The sequence below is a fragment of the Tympanuchus pallidicinctus genome, unplaced genomic scaffold, assembly GCF_026119805.1.
Source record: "Tympanuchus pallidicinctus isolate F22 unplaced genomic scaffold, pur_lepc_1.0 scaffold31, whole genome shotgun sequence".
NCBI classification, from domain to species: Eukaryota; Metazoa; Chordata; class Aves; order Galliformes; family Phasianidae; genus Tympanuchus; species Tympanuchus pallidicinctus.
In genome coordinates, this window is record NW_026294749.1 from 529,415 (window position 1) to 548,670 (window position 19,256).

At 38.7% G+C, this 19,256-nt stretch overlaps 1 long non-coding RNA gene across 1 annotated transcript; it reads right to left on the reverse strand.

Moving 5' to 3' along the window:
- Nucleotides 1–6,815: 6,815 nt before the first annotated feature.
- Nucleotides 6,816–13,567, reverse strand: LOC128087711 (uncharacterized). The gene is made up of 3 exons (XR_008209959.1): nucleotides 13,403–13,567; nucleotides 8,362–8,450; nucleotides 6,816–7,376 (listed from the first exon to the last, which is right to left on the reverse strand). It is a non-coding gene; the product is annotated as an uncharacterized LOC128087711 (long non-coding RNA).
- Between the last annotated feature and the right edge of the window lie 5,689 nt (nucleotides 13,568–19,256).

Here is a 19,256-nt window from a genome sequence, read left to right on the forward strand (position 1 = left end):
AACACATGCAGGTCATCAACAGAGTTCAAAGTATTGCTGCCAACACAGATTTTGCCACTGAGCTAACAGAGCTTCTGGTCGCATTAATAGATTGCTGTCCTCCCTGCAGACAGATGCTGAGGGGGGATGTAACACTCCATTTTGGCAGACAGCTCCAGTGCAGAACAGTGACATTCAGGGATCTTCAGCTCCAGATATCTGCTCAAATCTGTTCACAAAATACCCAGCTCAGCAAGGGAGTGTGCCACTGCAGGTCATATACATATAGCTACTACTCAGAAACCTGGTTTCTTCTTTCAATTAAACCAATGAACATAAGCTTGATCTTGTCTCTTCCTTGCCCTTGGTCATCAGTCAGTCCCTACGTTCATTGTCTGGTCTATTCACATCTGAGTTCTCTCTTCCCTATCTCCCTCCTTGCCAACTAAGTTTCAGATTCAATGGATGTGGAGCCTTGGGTCCCCTCTGAGTTTCAGACACAGCACCTTGCTGCTTCATATCAAACTCCCCATTCTCAGGTCATTGACTAACCTATGTCATCCTGCACCATATGAGCTCTTTGAGTGGATTCCTGCTTATTTGTTCCTTGCTTTGGTCTCAGAACTTGCCCATTTCCTTCAATTTCCTGATCAGACTTGTTTCACCCTCTTCAGTCATCTCTCCCAGATCTGCACCCTACCCTTCCAACCTGTGCAGCTCCGTCATAAGATCCATGCACCTTCCTCCTCCATGACCAAGGCCTTCTTCATCACACAATCCTTGTCCCTGTTTTCCAACCCAGCCTAACTTTTTGCTTTACCTCTACCCTACCTCCAGCTTTCAAACTAGCTTACACAAACCACAGTTCTCACAACTTCATAACAAGGCTAGATTTCAGTGTGGTGTCAAAAAGATGGTAGGGTCATACCAGACACCAAGGCTGTATTCCCTGTGAATTTCAAAGCCTGATGTCTTTGTAGCTTTGAGATGTCTAAAACTGCCTTAAAGTGATAAAAAAAAAAAAAGGTTTCTAGCAAGCTTCTTTCTCCAAACCAGATGAGCCATGAGAACACCACTAAGACTGGCCTCAGTCTGGCAACTGAAATCATTGCAATGTTCACTGGCTTCTGCTAAATGACAGACTAGGGAGAAGGACTGGTCAACCCTAAAATTGAGTAATGCTATTAAGCACACTCTAAAAGCCACTGATTGGTAGAACCTAAGCTAAAGCATATTTAAGTCAATAGAAAAAAAACAAGAAGCAGCTACCCATTCAATTTAAATGTGTTTTGAGTATAGGTTGAGAACAAGCTACATCAAAGCAGACTAAATTTCATGTGTACCTCTGCACTTTGTCAGTCCTATTGACAGGTTTGAAGTGTAAGTGGTTTTTTACGCTAAGCCAGAGAACAGCAATAACCACTTAGGTGACATGATTCATATAATTTCTTTGACCAGTCACTATTTAACACCATCCTAAAACTGCAAATAGTTCTTTATTTAAAACAAAAAACAGACAAACAGAAAAATTGGAAATAAAAAAAAAATATCATTTGCAATCTAGAAATAAAAATTTGGCTGACAAAAAAAAAATGCAGAAAAAAATAGATCTTTTCAGAAAATAGAAATACTAAATATGCAATTTGTTTCAAATAAGTCACTGAGATACATTATTAATGGTGTTAACTTTGGCTACTTAGTGCTTTTGATATTCCTTTTGTTGTTTCAATTATTGTGGTTTATTTATTACAGTAATTGCATTTTAACAGTCTTTGTAGAAGCATTCTGACAGTCTAGATAGGGAGGCACTAAATATCTTAATCATTATTGCAAATATAATGGTTTTGTTTTTAAAGAATGAGTTGTTAATGGTGCGAATATACATATATATATATATATATACACATACACACATACACACACATATATAGTTTTCTATGACTATGGAAGAAAAATCACAATCAGAACCCCAAGATTATATTTCCAGCTCTGCCACTGATTACATCTGTGACTTTGAAAAGTCACTTAGCCTCGCCTCCTCCTTATCTCCATTTATTCATCTGTGAAAGATTATCATAACACTGTCCAATCTCTCTGGATTAGCAGGAGAATTAGCTAATGTCTTTAAAGCATTTTGATCTCCTCAAATGAAAAGTGAAAAAAAGGTTTAATCTTTAGATTATTAATGATATAACAGAAAAAGTGGTATAATCAACTAAGCCAGAAAGCGTTCCTGTAGTATTAATATTTTTTATCTATAATTTGTGCATTTATGTTGATCATAAACTTAAATGTTAAATCTTTCATAGATTTATAAATAGCTATTGCTAATAGAGACAAGTATGCATTCCAGGAAGAAACAAACAAGAAAACCCACCACCAAAAAAAATAAGCCTTCCAAAGTTTCCAAGCTGAAAAATTTGTATGTGTGGATCATTTTCCTTTTAAAAAAAAAAAAGGAAAAAAGAGCTATCTTTCCTTAGGATGACCAAAGACAAAAGTTGTTTCAGTAAATTCACAGTGTGAGAATATAGTAGAGGGAGGAAAAAGTGCTGAAGACTAATACTCAGATAAGAATTCTAAGCTCTTGAATCAAAGGTACATTGAATGCTACAGAAAAAAAAAAAAAAAAAAAAAAAAAAAAAAAAAAAAAAAAAAAAAAAACTTTGAAACTGCCAGGTTGGGCAGAAAAGGGAGGTTTAAGATTTTTATTGATTTTTTTTTTCTAAGTTTAAACTGTTCTGATTGCGTTTAAACCAATACTATTATTCTGCATTCTTTACATCAGGTCTTGACCTCAGGAACAGGATTACTTTTTCATCAGCAGCTTATTAGAAAATCTTAAAATTCATGGAAAGGAGCAGTAAGTATACACTCCAGATCCTACCTGCTCTCTGGATCCCTTGTTGTGGTTTTCACTAATAAGCAGCCCCCATCATTTTCTCTAACCTGAGGTGCTACTATTCTGTCTCCATATTCCTCTCCAACTTCTTACGTGTCTTTTCATTGTCACAATTATCAAGCGCAGCTAAAATACAGGAAAATCCCTACCAATCCAAACAAAGTGAATTCATCTCCACCTTGAAAAGGTTTTTACTTCACTAGACTCATTCTTCTTGTTACAGAGCCTATGCTTGAAGTTGTGATGCTCTCAGAAGTTTGTTCAGAAAACGCTGACTTGTCATTCACAGCTGTGTGGTTTTGCTTATCCTCCCCTTTTGATCTTTACCTTGCCATGCTTCACTCTCACACATCAATACTGATGCCTGTTGACAGTCAAATTGCTCTTCATATTCGTATTAATTAAAAACTTATACAGCTGATAATTTGTTAACACTGGGAATCTTGCAGCTATTATTGATGACATTTGGCTTGACATCCTTTTTTCTCTCCAGTGCCATTTGCAACATTATTAATAAAGTGTAACAGGACACCATCAAGACGCTTCACCAAATGAAATACTGCTTTTATGTAGGCTGCCTTTCTTGTGAAAAAAAAAAAAAAATCCAAACACAGTAAACAAGAAATTAATACTTTACACTTACAGAATCCCCAATGCAAAATTTTAACCTTATTATGGTTTTTTGTTTGTTTGTTTTTAAATCAGGACACCAGAGTTTGGTAGATAACACCATCACAATTAATTTTGTATTGAGAGCTCAGACACTAAGATAGTGATAAAAATTTTAGAGAGGACTCCGAATACTTCAGGTGAGCCAGCAAATGTGACAAGCCCTAGATATCAGTCATGGTCAATAAAAACCGCAGTAGATAAACACCTCAGAAAGTCAGACCCCAGATTATTTGAGCTAGGCATCCAAAGACCCAGGGACCCAAAATCAATGACGGTTTTCAGCAACTTGCCTGAGGTAATGGAGCAAAACCTTGGCAGAGCTAGGAGTATATCCCAGTCTTCTGCTGCTCAAATTGCTGCTGTAGCTACTGTGATATCTTCTCTCCTAACAAGAGGCATGCTTAATGTGTAGTTCTTCCCCACAAATCCAGTGTCAGAGCACTCTGCATACACAGGCAGAGGGATCTCACCTCCTCTGATCCCTGCAGCTGACTCTTATTAATTTCCATCAACAGCTTAGACACACTGGTATTCAGGGCCAGCAAGTGGCACATGCCATATGTGCTGCCAGAGCCTCATGCTCTCTGTGATCTCTCTCTGTCAGCATCCTTTTCAGATGGCACCCATGGTCCCAATTCCTCTCTCATGGAAAGATGAATTGAACTCAGTTCTCCGAGACCCTACTTTTGCAACATTAACATCAGTTACTATCTTGTGTCACGCTCTTGGTGCATTTCTTTTCCTGCTACTAGTCAGTCTGTGACACAGATTTTGACATCCACGAGCTGCTGAAACCCCACACCTCCCCAGAATTGGCCACCTCATCACCTAATCATTCCCTTCCCAGAGACCCTCCTTCAGTCTCAGTGGCTCACTAAAGTCTGCCCAGGCCTCTCCTCAGCTTAGGAACACCCAAGGAGCTTTTTTCAGGATAAACTAAATTGTAATTCTGTAGTACCTCAGTCTCCTTTCTCTATAGTCTTAAACCTACGATTAATGCAGAATGTGTCTTATACTTTCCCTTCTTTCACAGAAGGATGAAATACTACAGATTACAATTACCATGGGGTAAGAGTGTGCATGCAAAAATGTTTCCATGGAGCTGCAGAAACACTGCAGATTCACAGCTTTTCCTCTGTAGAAACTTACTTGGGTGTCCATACCCACAGCTTATTTGCACAAGTTTTCAGAGAGCCCTAAGGCTGGCACCGAGATAATCAAACCTCCCTTCTTATTATCATGAATGGAAATTGCATATGTTGGAGTCTCTGGGCTTCTTTTTGCCTGTGAATAGCTCCCATTAACATTTATGGGGGGTAGGCATAGTGAGACAAAGAAGAGAATAGGCCCCCACTGAGAAGAGAGCAGACTCAGGCAAATCTATTCTTACTATATTGTGTGCTTCAGTCTTCACTAATCTTAGTAAAGTATCCTCAGTAAGAGTTCTGATGGCTTTTTTTCTTTTTATTTCCATGGAAATTGCCTTTTTTTTTTTTTTTTTTTTTTTTTTGAGTAAGAAAGATGACAAATAATAAGCTTATGCTTCTATAAATTTGCAGGGTCAAATTATCTCATTTAAATATCTATTCAGCTCTAAAAACAAGTGTTGAAGTCGAAAATTCACAGGCATATTCTCTGCAGGAATAAATAGGAGCTTCTCCTTTGTCCCTGTTCAGGCTACTTCAGGGTCTGCTTATTCCCTCATATATGTCTGTGTTCTCCTGTAAGCACTTTCACCTGTTAAACAGAGGTCTCTACCTTCCCAACAGGCTTTCACAACACTAGCAGTTTCCCAAAATTTCTGCGGCTCTACTAAAAGCACAGCCTCACCACAGGGAGGATGAGCACAGACTGGGCATTGACAGGATTTTCGCTGTTGCTTGCTCTAAACAAGATTAAAATGCCAGCAGCTAGTCCCAGTTAGACCCTCTGACTGTTGTTATCACTGACAGAGGTGAATCTATGCTGTGCAAATGCTGGGAAATCTAAAGAAAAATGTTAGAGCCAGCAGATGCGCAAAGGCTTAACTGAAGTGCTGATAGAGAATACTTTGGACAGCAAGAACTGATAGTTGTGCTACAGAGAGGAAAAGTCTTCAGAGCTTGCCTTTTATTCTTCAGAAGTATCCATGAAAATTTTCATTTAGCTAAGACTAAATTTAAAGTTTTGATTTTCAAAAGGTTTATAGTTCTCTGTAGTCTGCGAGCAAGTAATGCTGGTGTGACTACATCAATATCAAATGCAAAAGCAAAGTTTCTCCTCTCTGCTTCATGCTCACAATTATGAAAAAAGCTTGCATGAACTAGAACAGATTTTTTTCCTCTTTAATTCAGAAGTCCCACATTCCTCTTGTATAATAGCAACTCTCAAATGGAAAAACATCTAGGGTCTCTTCTGATTCTGATGACATTTCATTTCTTACCAACTTGGGAGACAAGCACATGGGGATGATTACTCTTTGCTAGAAATTAGTCAGCTTTCAAAGATGTTGCACCAGAAAGCATTGGCATCACAAAGTACAACCACCATAAGACAAAGGATAAGCACTGGACCTCAGATACTATTATGTATATCCTTTCCCCCAAATACAAGCCCTCGAGAAAGGTCTCAGAGCCTTCCAAAGACAATAGAGATATGACCCACAAAAAAAATATGACCCACTTTTCATTTGTCCAAGCTCTTATAACAAAACTTCAGAAGGGTGCATGGGAGACTTCTCCCCAAAAAGGTACACTGTTCTGCTCATTTTGAGCAAATAATTACAACTCCAAGACACACTGCTTGGTCAGACTGCTTTTTCAATGAGAGGACATCATAAAATCATTTGAGTGGGAAGGGACCCTTAAAGGCCATCTAATCCAACTCCCCTGCAATGAACAGGGGCACCTCCAGTGAGACGAGGTTGCTCAGAGCCCTCCCTATCCAGCATGTCCCTGGACGTCTCCAGGGATGGGGCACCCACCACCTCTCTGAGCAACCTTTTCCAGTGACATCCAAGAAGATAGAAGTGTTTGTGATGATGCAGGTATTACAAGGTATTTTGGATGAAGTTAGCTAATTTTATGCTATGTCTTTAAATCTTATTCATTCTTCAGAGATCCTTTCAGCCTACCAGTCACTGCTGTGGAAACGAAAATGAAAAGCTCTCACAGAGCAGCACTACCCCGCTCAGCAGAACAGGTGATGATGCCTAAAGCTGCGAATGAGCAAAACAGAACTGAGCAAGTTTTAGAAGCAACATTTGGTACACAGGCTCCTCATTAGCAATATTTATTCTCCTGACACAGCTGGGTGATAAATATTTTCTCATTGTTTAGAATGTGAGGTTCACCACAAACTGCACAGTTTTGGTGATAGAGATGAAAACCCACAACTAGTCCTCTGATGCATTCTCCCATCTAGAGAAGGAGATAGAGCTTTGTGTCTGGTTAACAGGGGTATTGAAACCAACTGAGGACATACACTTATTAATCAAGCAACTCACTCCAGCCTGCGACAAGCAATGATTTTATGTCATCACAAGCATCCCCTGTTGTCCTGGCACTTTTCTTGTTTCTCGTTATATGAATGTTGTCACCGGCAGCTGCAGTTTTGCTAAACAAACATGCCCACACCAAGAGGCATTCTTCAAAGTGCCTCCTGTTCCCCTTCAAGATATGAGTTTTTTTTTTCCCCTGGCATGCCACAAATCTCATAGCCATTTTTCTTTTTATGAAGTTCTCACAAGCATTCTAGGCTGCTACATCTCCCAGCTTCTGGATTGCATGTCAGCATAACTGAGAAGAGATTCAGAACTTTTGTCTTCAGCAACCAAGACTTTAACCTGTAAATGGCAAATAGAAGTTGCCGTGTGGAAGGAACTTTAATTAGACCCCAAAACAGAGTGGTAGTAATGACAGTGACAGATACCCCTGAGATGGATAGATGATCAATAGACAGATAGTCTAGTTCTTTTGTTTTTAAATCATTATTGATAGTACATCTTAAATTAATCCATCATTCTGTAAATCTTCAGCTCTTTTAAAACAAAAGCATTGTGGAAGCTTAATTTGTCTTTTTTTTTTTTTTTAACGCATCAAGCAGCAATGGAAAAGCAGGGGAAAAATCATGCTCAGAACAAACTAGTTGTACTCAAACATTTGTAATTAAACACGATAACCAATTACAGAAGCACCTGCAATAGCTCATGATTTACTCTCTCACATCAGAGGTATACTAATCAATTTAAAATAACCAGACACAGCTACAGAAAATAATCAAGATCACAGCATTTTCTAATGAGTCTCAAAAATGGATTTTGTTGCATGAAAATGTTCACTGTTAGGAAAAAGCCTGTGTTCCTAGAATCTTTAGGGTCATTTCCATTTGCATTTGACTGGAAAAAAAATAAAAAATCCTCTTTGTTCTTTTCTTCCTTCTTATATCCTCTACAACTCCACTTTATCTTCCCCCTCTCTGTCCCTTCAGCAAGTTGGTATTATTGCATCAATTTGGTACACTAACTGCTAAAAATATATCCAAATAAGACCCTTTGTGCTGAAGCAGCTAGTATCGACTTCAACTATTACTTAATTTCTTTATGTTACTCCAATTTCCTTCAATATAAATCTGTAGATGTATGACTTCTGGAAAATTATATGGCAGAAGATAGAGCAGCAGAGCTCTGAAGCTCCAAGCTTTATGCCATGAATAATACCATTTATACATTTGTAAAATGTAAAGCTCTTCCTGAGCTCTTCTCCTCCCCCTGGGACACGAACTCTTGTTGAACAAGATGTTCAAAGCTCACCACTCTGATAAAAACTTACCCCAACAAAAGAGTGACAGTGCCTTTTTCTTTTTTCCCCTCATTATTATTATTAAATCACCATCTGAGGTTGCCAGTTGCTTGCTCTTCCTGCAACAATAAAAATAAAAATAAAATTTTTTTTTTAAAAAATCAAGTATCCATTTGACCTACTTGTCCCTAAACCAGCAACTTGCTTCAGAGCAAGATGAGATCTGATGATAATGAACTTATCTTGAAAAAGGAATTGCAAACTATGTCCCAGACCCTGCAATCAATTATTCATGTGAGTAACTTTGAACTCAGCAGGAGTACCCACAGGCATAAACTTTCTTACAGGGGAACAGTTGGCAGGATCAAGACCCACCTCAGGAGAAAGACACACAGCACAACATATGAACCCTCTGTGACTCTTTATTTTATTATTTCTTCCCCTTTTTGTCCTTGTTATTGTTCAATTTCATTTTCTAGTGCATTTCCCACTTCCAGCTGGGACTAGAAGTGAAGATGCCAAAATATGAAGACAAAAGCTGCTGTTACGCTCAGCTGGAAGAGAAAGAACTAGAAATCTCTCCAAAATAAATAAATAAATAAAGAAAAGAAAAGCATAGAGATTTCCAGACCAATTTTATACTCCCCAAGGGCACCACAACAGTTCAAAGAAACTTTTTAAAACTTATAATGGAAAGCAGAAGAAGAAAGTTAAGTTACCAATGCAATGAAATTGCCTCATCAAACCTCCCTCAGCCAGATGTATATAATTTTTCTTCTTCATCAAGAAATTGACAGTCCCTACCCAGATGATGCTGAAGAGCCCTGTAGGTGCAGAAAGACCCATGTCCACATGTCTTGTAGCTCTCATGCTTACCACCAAAAGAAAAGAATAAACCTTTTGTTATGTTCATTCTCACAAAAATAAAAGGATCTGAAATACTCCAGGTGGAGAAAACCCTAGAAAACTCTGCTGCTTTAGAAGTAGTGCTATTTTGTTTTGGAGCTCAAATAAATTTGAGAGTGGATGATACTGGCTGGTGATAAAGCTTAACTCAGAACAGCCATCATTCCCTGTGAGCATCTCTTATTCCAAAACACACAAACATGGATCTAAAATGTAAAATACTGAGACAGAGGAATTAATATCTCACCTTCAGGATAAAGATGATATGACAAAGGCAAAAAAGGGTAAAAAAATTAAGAATGTAGGATATGTCTGACCTTGTAGGATAAAGCTATAGGACAAATTAAGAGTGTTAGGATTGCAGATATTACAGAGGAGTATAAAGGGAAAGACATCTCCAGCTTGAGATATATCTTGAAACAGACCTTGAGATTAACGGCACTAAGGAAGAAACAGGTAAAGAACCTATGAACTTCTGCAAATCAAATGACATAAAATAACTAAGGTACTTGAAGTACAACTGCTCAAGACTCACTTAGTAGAGTTAGAACACATGGACAACCAGCAAAGAAACCCACATTTCTGTACAGAAGTGTTTCAAGAGTGTTGAAAAGAAAATACAAACTATTCATAGCACCATCCACAGCAAAATACCTCATGAAATGCCAAGCTACTCTGTGCAAGCTGCATGGTAGACATTAAGAGTTTCCCAGATCCAACTCTGACAAAAGCTTCTCTTAAATGAATTCAATTATTCATGCAGCCCTTGGGTAAATGAGCAGAAGAATTCCAACTGAGATTAAGGTATAGGATATGGGTATTTTGCATGGTGTGATCCTACAGACAAAATACTGTCCTGTTCTGATGTCCACACTACAGGGGGGGATGATAATAAATTTACAAAGGTTATGAGAAGAGCTGCTTGGATGATTAAATGCACTGAAACACATGCCCTATGGTGACATTTCCTAGCCTAATGACAAGAAGTCTGAGGTGCGATTTGATCAAAGGTAGGGCAGCACTACCTGAGGACTCTTTGTAAATGTCTCTTCATTATCTAAACTTAGCAAACAAAGAATAAGAAAAGATGAAGTCTGAAAGTTGAAACTAGGCAAAATTCAAGCCAGCTGTAAGGCAGACATTTTTTATAGTGAGGATAATTAACCATTGGAGTATTAGAAGTGTTACAGGATAAAATGCCCATCAATGGAAATGTTTCAGTAAGGATGGGATGTCTTAAGAGATATTTATTTTTGTATATATATTGCAAATTCAAGTACTATTTAAGCCAATTTGGAAAATCCTACGGCCTGCATGATCAGTGACTCAAAACTCACAATATACAGCTGACTGCTGTCTATAGTAGTGGGTTTGTTTTCCTTTCATTCATTGTTAACCTTTCACTTGTTGAACATGTCTCCAAAGACTGCCAGTGGTTAGGCTTTATACAGTGCTTACTGGCACAGTCCCACATCTCCTAATTATCAGAATTACAGAAAACAAGGAAATACTTCTTCCCACCATCACCGAGACTAGAAAATTACTCATAACTAGATATTATTCTCATTTTGGCTCTTTTCCTGGATTCAAGTAAGAAGAAATACCCCCGAACACTCCATGTCTTTGAAACTGCAGCACCAATCAGTGTCCTTAGGATCATGGCAGCCATGGCAACAAATGGTTCCCTGGTGGAAGAGAAATTAACAGTTCAAACATTTATAGGACCATATGAGCCAAATAAAGCCACAGTCAGTCCTGGCAAGAGCCAGATAGACACAAGTACTCTTACAAATTCTATTAGCAGAAAGCTATTCTTCTCTATTGGGAGAACTTATTTAAGTCTCTGAGAACAAATTAAAATTACCTTCAAATGTCCCAGTAGTTAACTAAAACTGCACATGATGCAGCAACAAAGAAAATTTCAAGATTAGACTTCAGGAACACCAGTTTGAAGATCATGTGTTTGGAAGGTGATTTTTCCAGGCTAGCAGGGAAGCTGAGTACCTTCTCATGGCCGTGGCCTTGGTGTCTTTCAGCACTGATGAGTGGGACGCTATTGAACTAACTAGCTTTGCACCCATGGCAACTACAGTACCCTAAGATATGAAAAATGCTTGTATGACAGAATTATAGTATACTCTCCAGAAAAAGTAAAAAGAAGAAATTGACATTCTATTTGAAGCATTTAAATTTAAACCAAGATCATATCAAAAAACGACAAACTAAAAATTCAGGTACAAATGGGGTAACAGTTTTAAAAACATGGCATAAAATGAGTAGACTATGCCATATTTTGCCCTAAGACGTGTATAGATCAAAGAGAAGCAAACAGAATAAGTCCTAGCATGTGGCATAAAACAAACAAATAATAACTATGGTCAAATTTGTTTAATTCCTTCATGCCTTTTTTTTTTTTTTTTTTTTTTTGGTATTAAAAAAAACACCAAGAAAGAGCACCTGGGAAGATGACTGAGCTTCATAGAAATGGGCCTAACTGTGACAAAAATTTTAAATTCCAAAGCAGCAAAGAATTTCCATTAGAGTTTTATTTAAACTAAAGCTAAATAACCCACAGGTTCTCAGATAAGCTTAATGAGGCCAAAAGAGCAGTATCTCACCTCTGACCCAGCAAGAGGTAACAATATCTGTTACTCACTCTAAAGAAAAGATCCTGCTGACTCTGAATGTTAGAAGCCCATTTCATTGATAAATTATGACATAACCATTCTTGCCAGAGCCTTACTCCTCAGTTGCAAGAAGTTATTCCTCAAATTATTCACATAAATCAGGCCAGATTCATTACATGTCAGCTTTGCACAGACCACCCCAGGCCACTCATTGGTACACGTACAATTTCACAGCACTCTCAAGATCTTTTTTGTCTGGAAACTTTCCTTAGATCTGGCTGTGAAGTTCCCATCACTTCTTAATAGCATGCACTTTGGGGCCACTACTGATAAGAGTGGATTAAACTGCTTTACACCTCCTCCTCCTGGCTGCATGCTCACTTGTCACGTTATGAGGAAGTGTAAGGCATGACTGCTTCAGCCCCACTGGTGCAGAGTCAGCACTAATACCACTAAAATGAGCAGCTGCGGGGCTTGGAGAGTGCAATGCGGAGTTAAAGCTGGCCATACTACACAACAGCAGCAGACTGCTTATTTGGATCTGGCATAGGCTCAGTTCTTGGGCTTACAAAGCTCAGTGTCCAAATCATTGAACAGCTTGGGTTCTCACCTGCAGATTGAATTGGAAAAGGAACAAACCTTTGTTGGGATTTCCAATAGCTATTCTGTCAGGTGCATTTGTACATCTAGGATTGTACAATTTCTGGAAATTTAAAATACATGCCTCATTTATTATACAAACCACAGATGAAAGAGCTTTATCTCCACAAAATTACATAAAATTCTATTAAAGTGAAGCTGTTGCCCAGACAGATCACGTTTGGGCAAATCTAATACTATGCAACGCAAACCCAAGCAACCTTCTTTATATTGTACTCTGGTTTTGTTTCAAATCTGTTTTGCAAAGTGATTTTGCTGTTTGTGTGGGTATTCATCTCTCTAAGACCTTGTACTCACCATAAACATGAACTCATTAGCATCATCTAGAAATATCTGACAAAAGGGAAAGTACTACAGGAGTCTCAAACTCCTGACTATAATCACAAACTGAAAAACAGCAGTTCTGATTCCCAGGTCCAAGGCAGCATCATGGTGTTTTTGTAACTACTTAGCAAGGTGGTCTTCTGAACCATTCAAAAAAATAAAAATAATAATAAAATCTGAGAAGATATTTTGTGAAGTTTTTCGGTTTTGCAGATAACAAATGGCTTCTGTTGGCACCCTATGCTGACTGCTGCTTTCTAAGGAATTGATCTTATTAAGACTCTTCCCTAACAATAGGCGAATATTTCAGCTTCAGACGTAACTTCAGCATAGCGTGAAGATACTTAACCTATTTTCTACCCAACTAATAGGAATAGCAGAGATAATAAACTTGTCAAATTAACATTAAGGACAGCATATGCTACTCATTCACAGAGAATTGACTCCAATTCAAAAACTAGTCATTTTGTGATAATATATCAGATGGGGTCAATACAACTGTGCCAGTGGTCTTTTAGAAATCCTAAATAAAGTCTGAATATAAATCCACATACCTTCATTTGCTCTTGTCTCTGTACTCCCTTTGGACTTCAAGTTTGTGTCAATACTGAGATGTACAACTATAGCACACATATTCATATATGGGCCAGCCTACACAACAAGCTGGATAAACACAGCAGGATACACTTCAGCACAGTATGCTTTCCATCTGCTTTGTGTTCCAGATACTCAGTTTGACTCAGGTGGCAATAGTCTGTATTAAACACACCTGCATGCACTTACAATCTGCATAGCTGCAGGGTGCTACAGAACCACCAGGAGTGGCTTCTAACCTCCAGTGGCTCTGCTGCACCTTTCCACCTCTGCCACTGGTGCCTCTTCCATCTCTCTTCAGCTCCTTTTTGTCATTTTTTCATTTGAAACCCCTGGGAGCAGTGAAAATCCAAGTGCTGTGCAAACACTTTTCACCTTCCCTCATTTCTGATGCATAATATTTTGGCACCTAGGATTTGCTTGATTCAAAGTACTTGAACAAATAATGTGGGGAAAAAAAGCACACAAACAGAAATGAAATTGCTTCCTGGCTGGAAGTCCTGCAGTTTGTGAATCACTGCAAACTGACAGATGTGTACAGAACTATCGCAGTTTGCACAGAAGCATTTATCTGGAAGTAGATGTTTTCTTTAGAACAGTATTCACAAACTTGTAACAAACCTATGCAATTTCCTTAGAAATTCTTCCTTTTCTGCTATTTTCATCCACATTACTTTAGTTTATGTAAAAAATTCTTTTAAACACCTAAGTTTGTAAAAACAGGGGGGAACTTATATCAGTGAGAAATGTGAGAGTGCTCTACTGACTCTCCCAAAAATCAAAATCTGAACTTAAAACTTTGTTTTGAATAAGCTAAGCCAAACTACTTTCTAAGATACAAAAAACTTGGTATAAATTTGAACTTGTCAAGTGCAATCACCAAGGTAGAAGAGAAATAAAAGGGGGCTGTAATCAAATTTCCATCCCATTTGCTGCAGCCTTAAAAGGAGGACTGTCACTCTAGGCTTGCTTCCTCCAGTCCACCAGCTCAAAGATGCAGACCACCCTCTCCGTCCTTCAGAGAACATCCCTTTTTTTTTCAGCCACACCTGGTCCTCTTCAGGGATGTCCCAGACCTTTACACCCAGCCCATCCTGCAGTCTCCTTTCCCCATATAGTCTCAGTTGTTCACAGGAAAGAAGAAAATTCCAGCTCTCCCTGCAAAGGGCTTCCTCTAGTCTTGTAAGTGCCTTCCTGCAGAACTGTTTCCTGCAGAACTGTTACCTAACACAAAGCAAACACTCCACAAACTAGCTTTTGTCACCCAGATGCTGATACTTGTGGGCATCTGAGGAACTGTTGCAGTGATGGTTATGAAGAGAAATGAGAAGCATTATAAATGCTGGCAGATTATTTTCTTTTTTTTAATTCCTCTATTCTCTACACAGATGGGGCTGTCATCTAATAATACTGGGGCAACAGCCAGCTCCCACAAATAGAAAAATTCACATAGTTCAGGGGCAGAATGGTTGTGCACCTCTAGTGAGCTTGATGCTTCTCCCACCATAAAACGGAGCGTGAACTTTTTGTGATGAAGCTACAGTGAACTGAGAAAATTCATGGTACCTGTAAAGTGCTGGGATATCATGGTGATATTACCTGTGTGAATAATTCAACAGATAGATTAATTTTCTTTTTCGCAATTGAAATTCCTGCTTAGCACACACTTCCTTTTATTTCAGTTGATAACGTTCAAATCACCTCTTTTAGCAGTCTCCTATCCTTAACCTCTCCACTTAAATTTATGGTTGGAAATGACAGAGCTGTATAAATAGATATTGCTTTGTTCAACTTACTCCATGCTGCAATCCAACTGGCAGGTTAGGGCCTGGCTCCTCAGAGTCCCCAGAACAGGGGAGCAGGGGGAGCATTTCTACTCTTCCCATGAATAGATGACAGCTTAAAGAGAATGGTAGTTGCAAAATAGCGTGCTTTAAGCAGGTGCTGCTCCTGCCATGGAAGAAGCGTTTCTTGTTCCTCTCTTCACCATGGAGCAGACCTCCCTACTGCAGCGGGTGCAGGGAAGGAACCGTACAACCACCACTGCCCTGAAGAAGTATGTTAAGTTATGTATTCTCAAGAACAAAGTCTGCTATTTTAATGGCAACTTCATCCTCCTTTCCTACACTGCTACTACTATTGATGGACTGAACTGGTCCCTACTCCATGGATGTGGAAAAGCCTTGACAGTAACTAAAAGATTGTCACAGCATTGAATTGCCCTTGGTATGCATCACACTCACAGTTGTGGAACAGAAGTGAAGACAGAGTTGTTCTGAGCACATGACAGAAGTGTTCCTTTAGGTGAAGGTCTTTTGGTCTCAGTGTTTTGGAAAAAGGCTAATTTGCAAAACTACAGTTTAGGCCTTGTTATATACAAGAGCTGCTCCAAAAATAATGTTTCTTATTTTACTATGTTGGCCCACATTGTCAGAGGCAGACATTGGTGGAATGGAAGAAGAAGTTGAACCTTCCTACCAATATTCTTGGTTACATGTCATGCCATGTGACAGATGGCAGCAGAGGGGCAGTCTGACAGAATGGCATCTGACATATACGTGTGTACGAAGTAAAAGGGGTGTAATTGAACTCCTCCATGCAAAAAAAAAAAAAAAAAAAAAAAAAAAAAAAAAAAAAAAAAGGCACCCATTGACAGTCATTCATTCACTGATGCTTTCTATGCTTTCTGCATGTTTACCAAACAGTGGATGTGAACACAGTGAGGGACCGGATGGTGAGTTTCAAGCAGTGGTGACAGCGAAATAAAAGACAAGTTATATTTCGTATAGCCATGCAGATTTTTTTGAACACAGTATGCAGACTCTTGTTCATTGCTGGCAAAAATGCATAGCTAGTGGTGGTGACTGTGTTGAAAAATAGTGCTTTATAGTTGAGAATTTTCTCAATCAAATAGTGTTATTGTGCTCTTTGTAACTATCGCAATTTCCACATAAACAAATAGGAGGCATTACTTTCAGTGCAATACCTAGTAAATATGTTGGCCTTTTAGGAGATAAACAATTCCACCCATGCATACTATATTAGAAAAATAAGATGGTACAGTTTAACTTGTCTTCAGTTTATAGGTGGAGATGAATAAAAGCAAATACTAAGGCAGTTCCCTCTGAGTATATAAGAAGGCTGAGCCCTGGCTTTCTTTGAAAACAGAATTGGTGACAGCTGGTGTAAGTTGCAGTCATTCAAACCATAATGGAAACTGTGAATAAAGTCAGAAATAGGAGGGGAATGGAGGGCTGGGTTTGTGTGTTTTTTCAGATTTGAGAGTATCTACACAATATCAGTAGGAACTTGCAGATAAAAAATAGTGAGATGGATTTGCTTCTTACCAGTGAGTCTGCTCCAGAGAAAGCATACATTTCTGAAAAAAGATCACTGTAAGGTAATATAAAAGGATAGAGAGAAAATGATTTTTTATCTGCTACAATGTGGTCATTAATATTATTTTTTAAACTGTGATTAACAAGACAATAAGACAAGTGTGTCTTGCAGCCCAAGAACACTTTCTAGTTGATCACAACAATGTATCAGGAGCATGGGTGGCTAGCAGTGTTTCTACAACCTGCACAGTACCAGGGGACAAATAACTCAGGAAAAAAAAGTCTTTATCTATTTCTCAGCTTTCTAGTCAACCAAACACCCCATTAGGAAGCGTCACATTTTGTTTCAGCTTTTGCCCTCTCCATACCACGTCTTTGATCCAACACTGTGGATAACTCAGTGTTGAAGGTGAAGTGTAGAAAGTTGATGAGTTTATTCTGATTAAAAGACAATAAGGATCTGACTTCAAAGCTTTACATAAACAAAATAAAGAGTGTCTCTGCTCAAGATGACTGCCACCATGCTGAGCTTATGATTCAAAGCAGTGATTTTCAGTATTAAGGAGGAAATAGGATAACTGAGGCCAGTTCTGTCAAAGTGAGACACTCACTTTGAGCTTTCTGTTAACTTTCAGAAGAGCTTCTGTGTGGTCTCAGAAGAGAGAACAAACAAAAATAGTATTATTTCTGCTGCAACTGCATCAGTTACTGCAAATGACAATGAGAGAGGAAAAGAAAAATCTTACCTCCTCTGCCTACTGCTCATCAACAGTATAAAGGCCTAGAAAGACTGAGGAAGATATAACATGAGATACCACTTCACTACCATCAGATCCAAAAGAAAGAAAAGCATCATAGTATTACATGCTCCATTAAGAAAAAATTATTAAATGTTATTCATAGGTGTATTATATGAAGTGTGTTGCGATAAAATCTGTGACAAAATGCAGAGCTGTCACACTATGAAATGAAGAGTATCTTGATCAGCTCACACATGAATTGGCAGATTACAACCAGAGTACCCTGTATGGATCTAAATATCAACTTCAGTGTATTGTAAACAATTGTGGCAACCTTGAAATATCACTAAGTTTTCACCAGGTGGATCCCATGAATGCTCACACAGGAACAGAGAGAACATTATATGAAGTTTGTCAGGAACTGTTGAACAGTATGAGGCTGAAGGTGACAATTTCCTGGATCACAACATTACCAGAGGTGAGAAGTGGTGTCATCACTACGAGCCAGAGTCAAAATGGCAGTTCATAGAGTGGCAACATGTGAATTTCCCCATGGAAGAAAAAGGTCAAGACATAGCTCTCTGTGCATAAAGTGATGTGCACTGTCTTTTGGGATAGGAAAGTTGTGATCCTTCTGGATTTCCTGGAACCTGGATAAACCAGCAACTCTGACTGCTAACATCATAATGCTGACTAAGCTGAAGGATCCAACTTCCAGAGTAAGGCCAGAGAAGACAATCTTTCTCATACATCCTTTCTTACGCCCTTTGTATAACTCCAGGCCCCATGCCAGTTTGAAGACCATAGAGCATGTTGTCAATCTTGGCTGGACTGTCCTACCACATCCACCCTATAGTCCAGATTTGGCACCTTCTTATTTCCAGCTGTTTGCGCTGATGAAAGATGGACTGCATGGGCAACATTTTCCTAGCATTGACACCATAATAGCATCTGTGAAACAGTGGATCATTTCCACTGGTGCAGATTTTTATGAGCGTGGCATGAGGATCTTCTTCTTTGCTGGCAAAAGAGTATAGCTAGTGGTGGTGGCTGTGTTGAAAAAATACTCTTTTGTAGCTGAGAATTTGCTCTATCAAATAGTGTTATTGTGTTCTTTGTATCTCCTGTAGTTTCCACGGGAATAAATAGAAGGCACTACTTTTGAAACGATCTACGTACATCAGAAAATGAGTGCCTTTATTATTCCAGCTAGTTTCTGTCACTGCTGGAAGATACTAATTTGAGATCTAATACGAAAAATAGGAGAAACAATTCCTTTGCTGAAAGGATGATGAACAAAACTGGTAAAAAAATTTATTAGAATAAGCAGAAATAACTACTTTTTAGCCTGCTATGGCTAATTCTTTGGGACACTGAACACCCAGCTTCCAGTCTTTGTAGCCCCAAGCAGAAGATATGAGAGAGAAAATCCTCAGCAGGGGAAATGCAATGTGACCTCAATGGGGCTTTCCTACAGAGATGATAACACCAGCTTTTGATCATGACAAGGTACCCTGCAAATATGCTAGTTAGCTAGGATCTGTTAAAAATTCTACGTCTGTGAGTGTGGCTTTCTTGCTATGGAGTGCCAAGATCACACAGAGTTGTAATTGCAGTACCAGTGGGAGAATTGTACAATATTTACTGGATTCCCATAACACAAAAATCAGGCACAAAGAAAAAAATATGGAATCCTGGGGTTCCTTTTAAAAGGATGAAAGAACAGTTTAATGCCC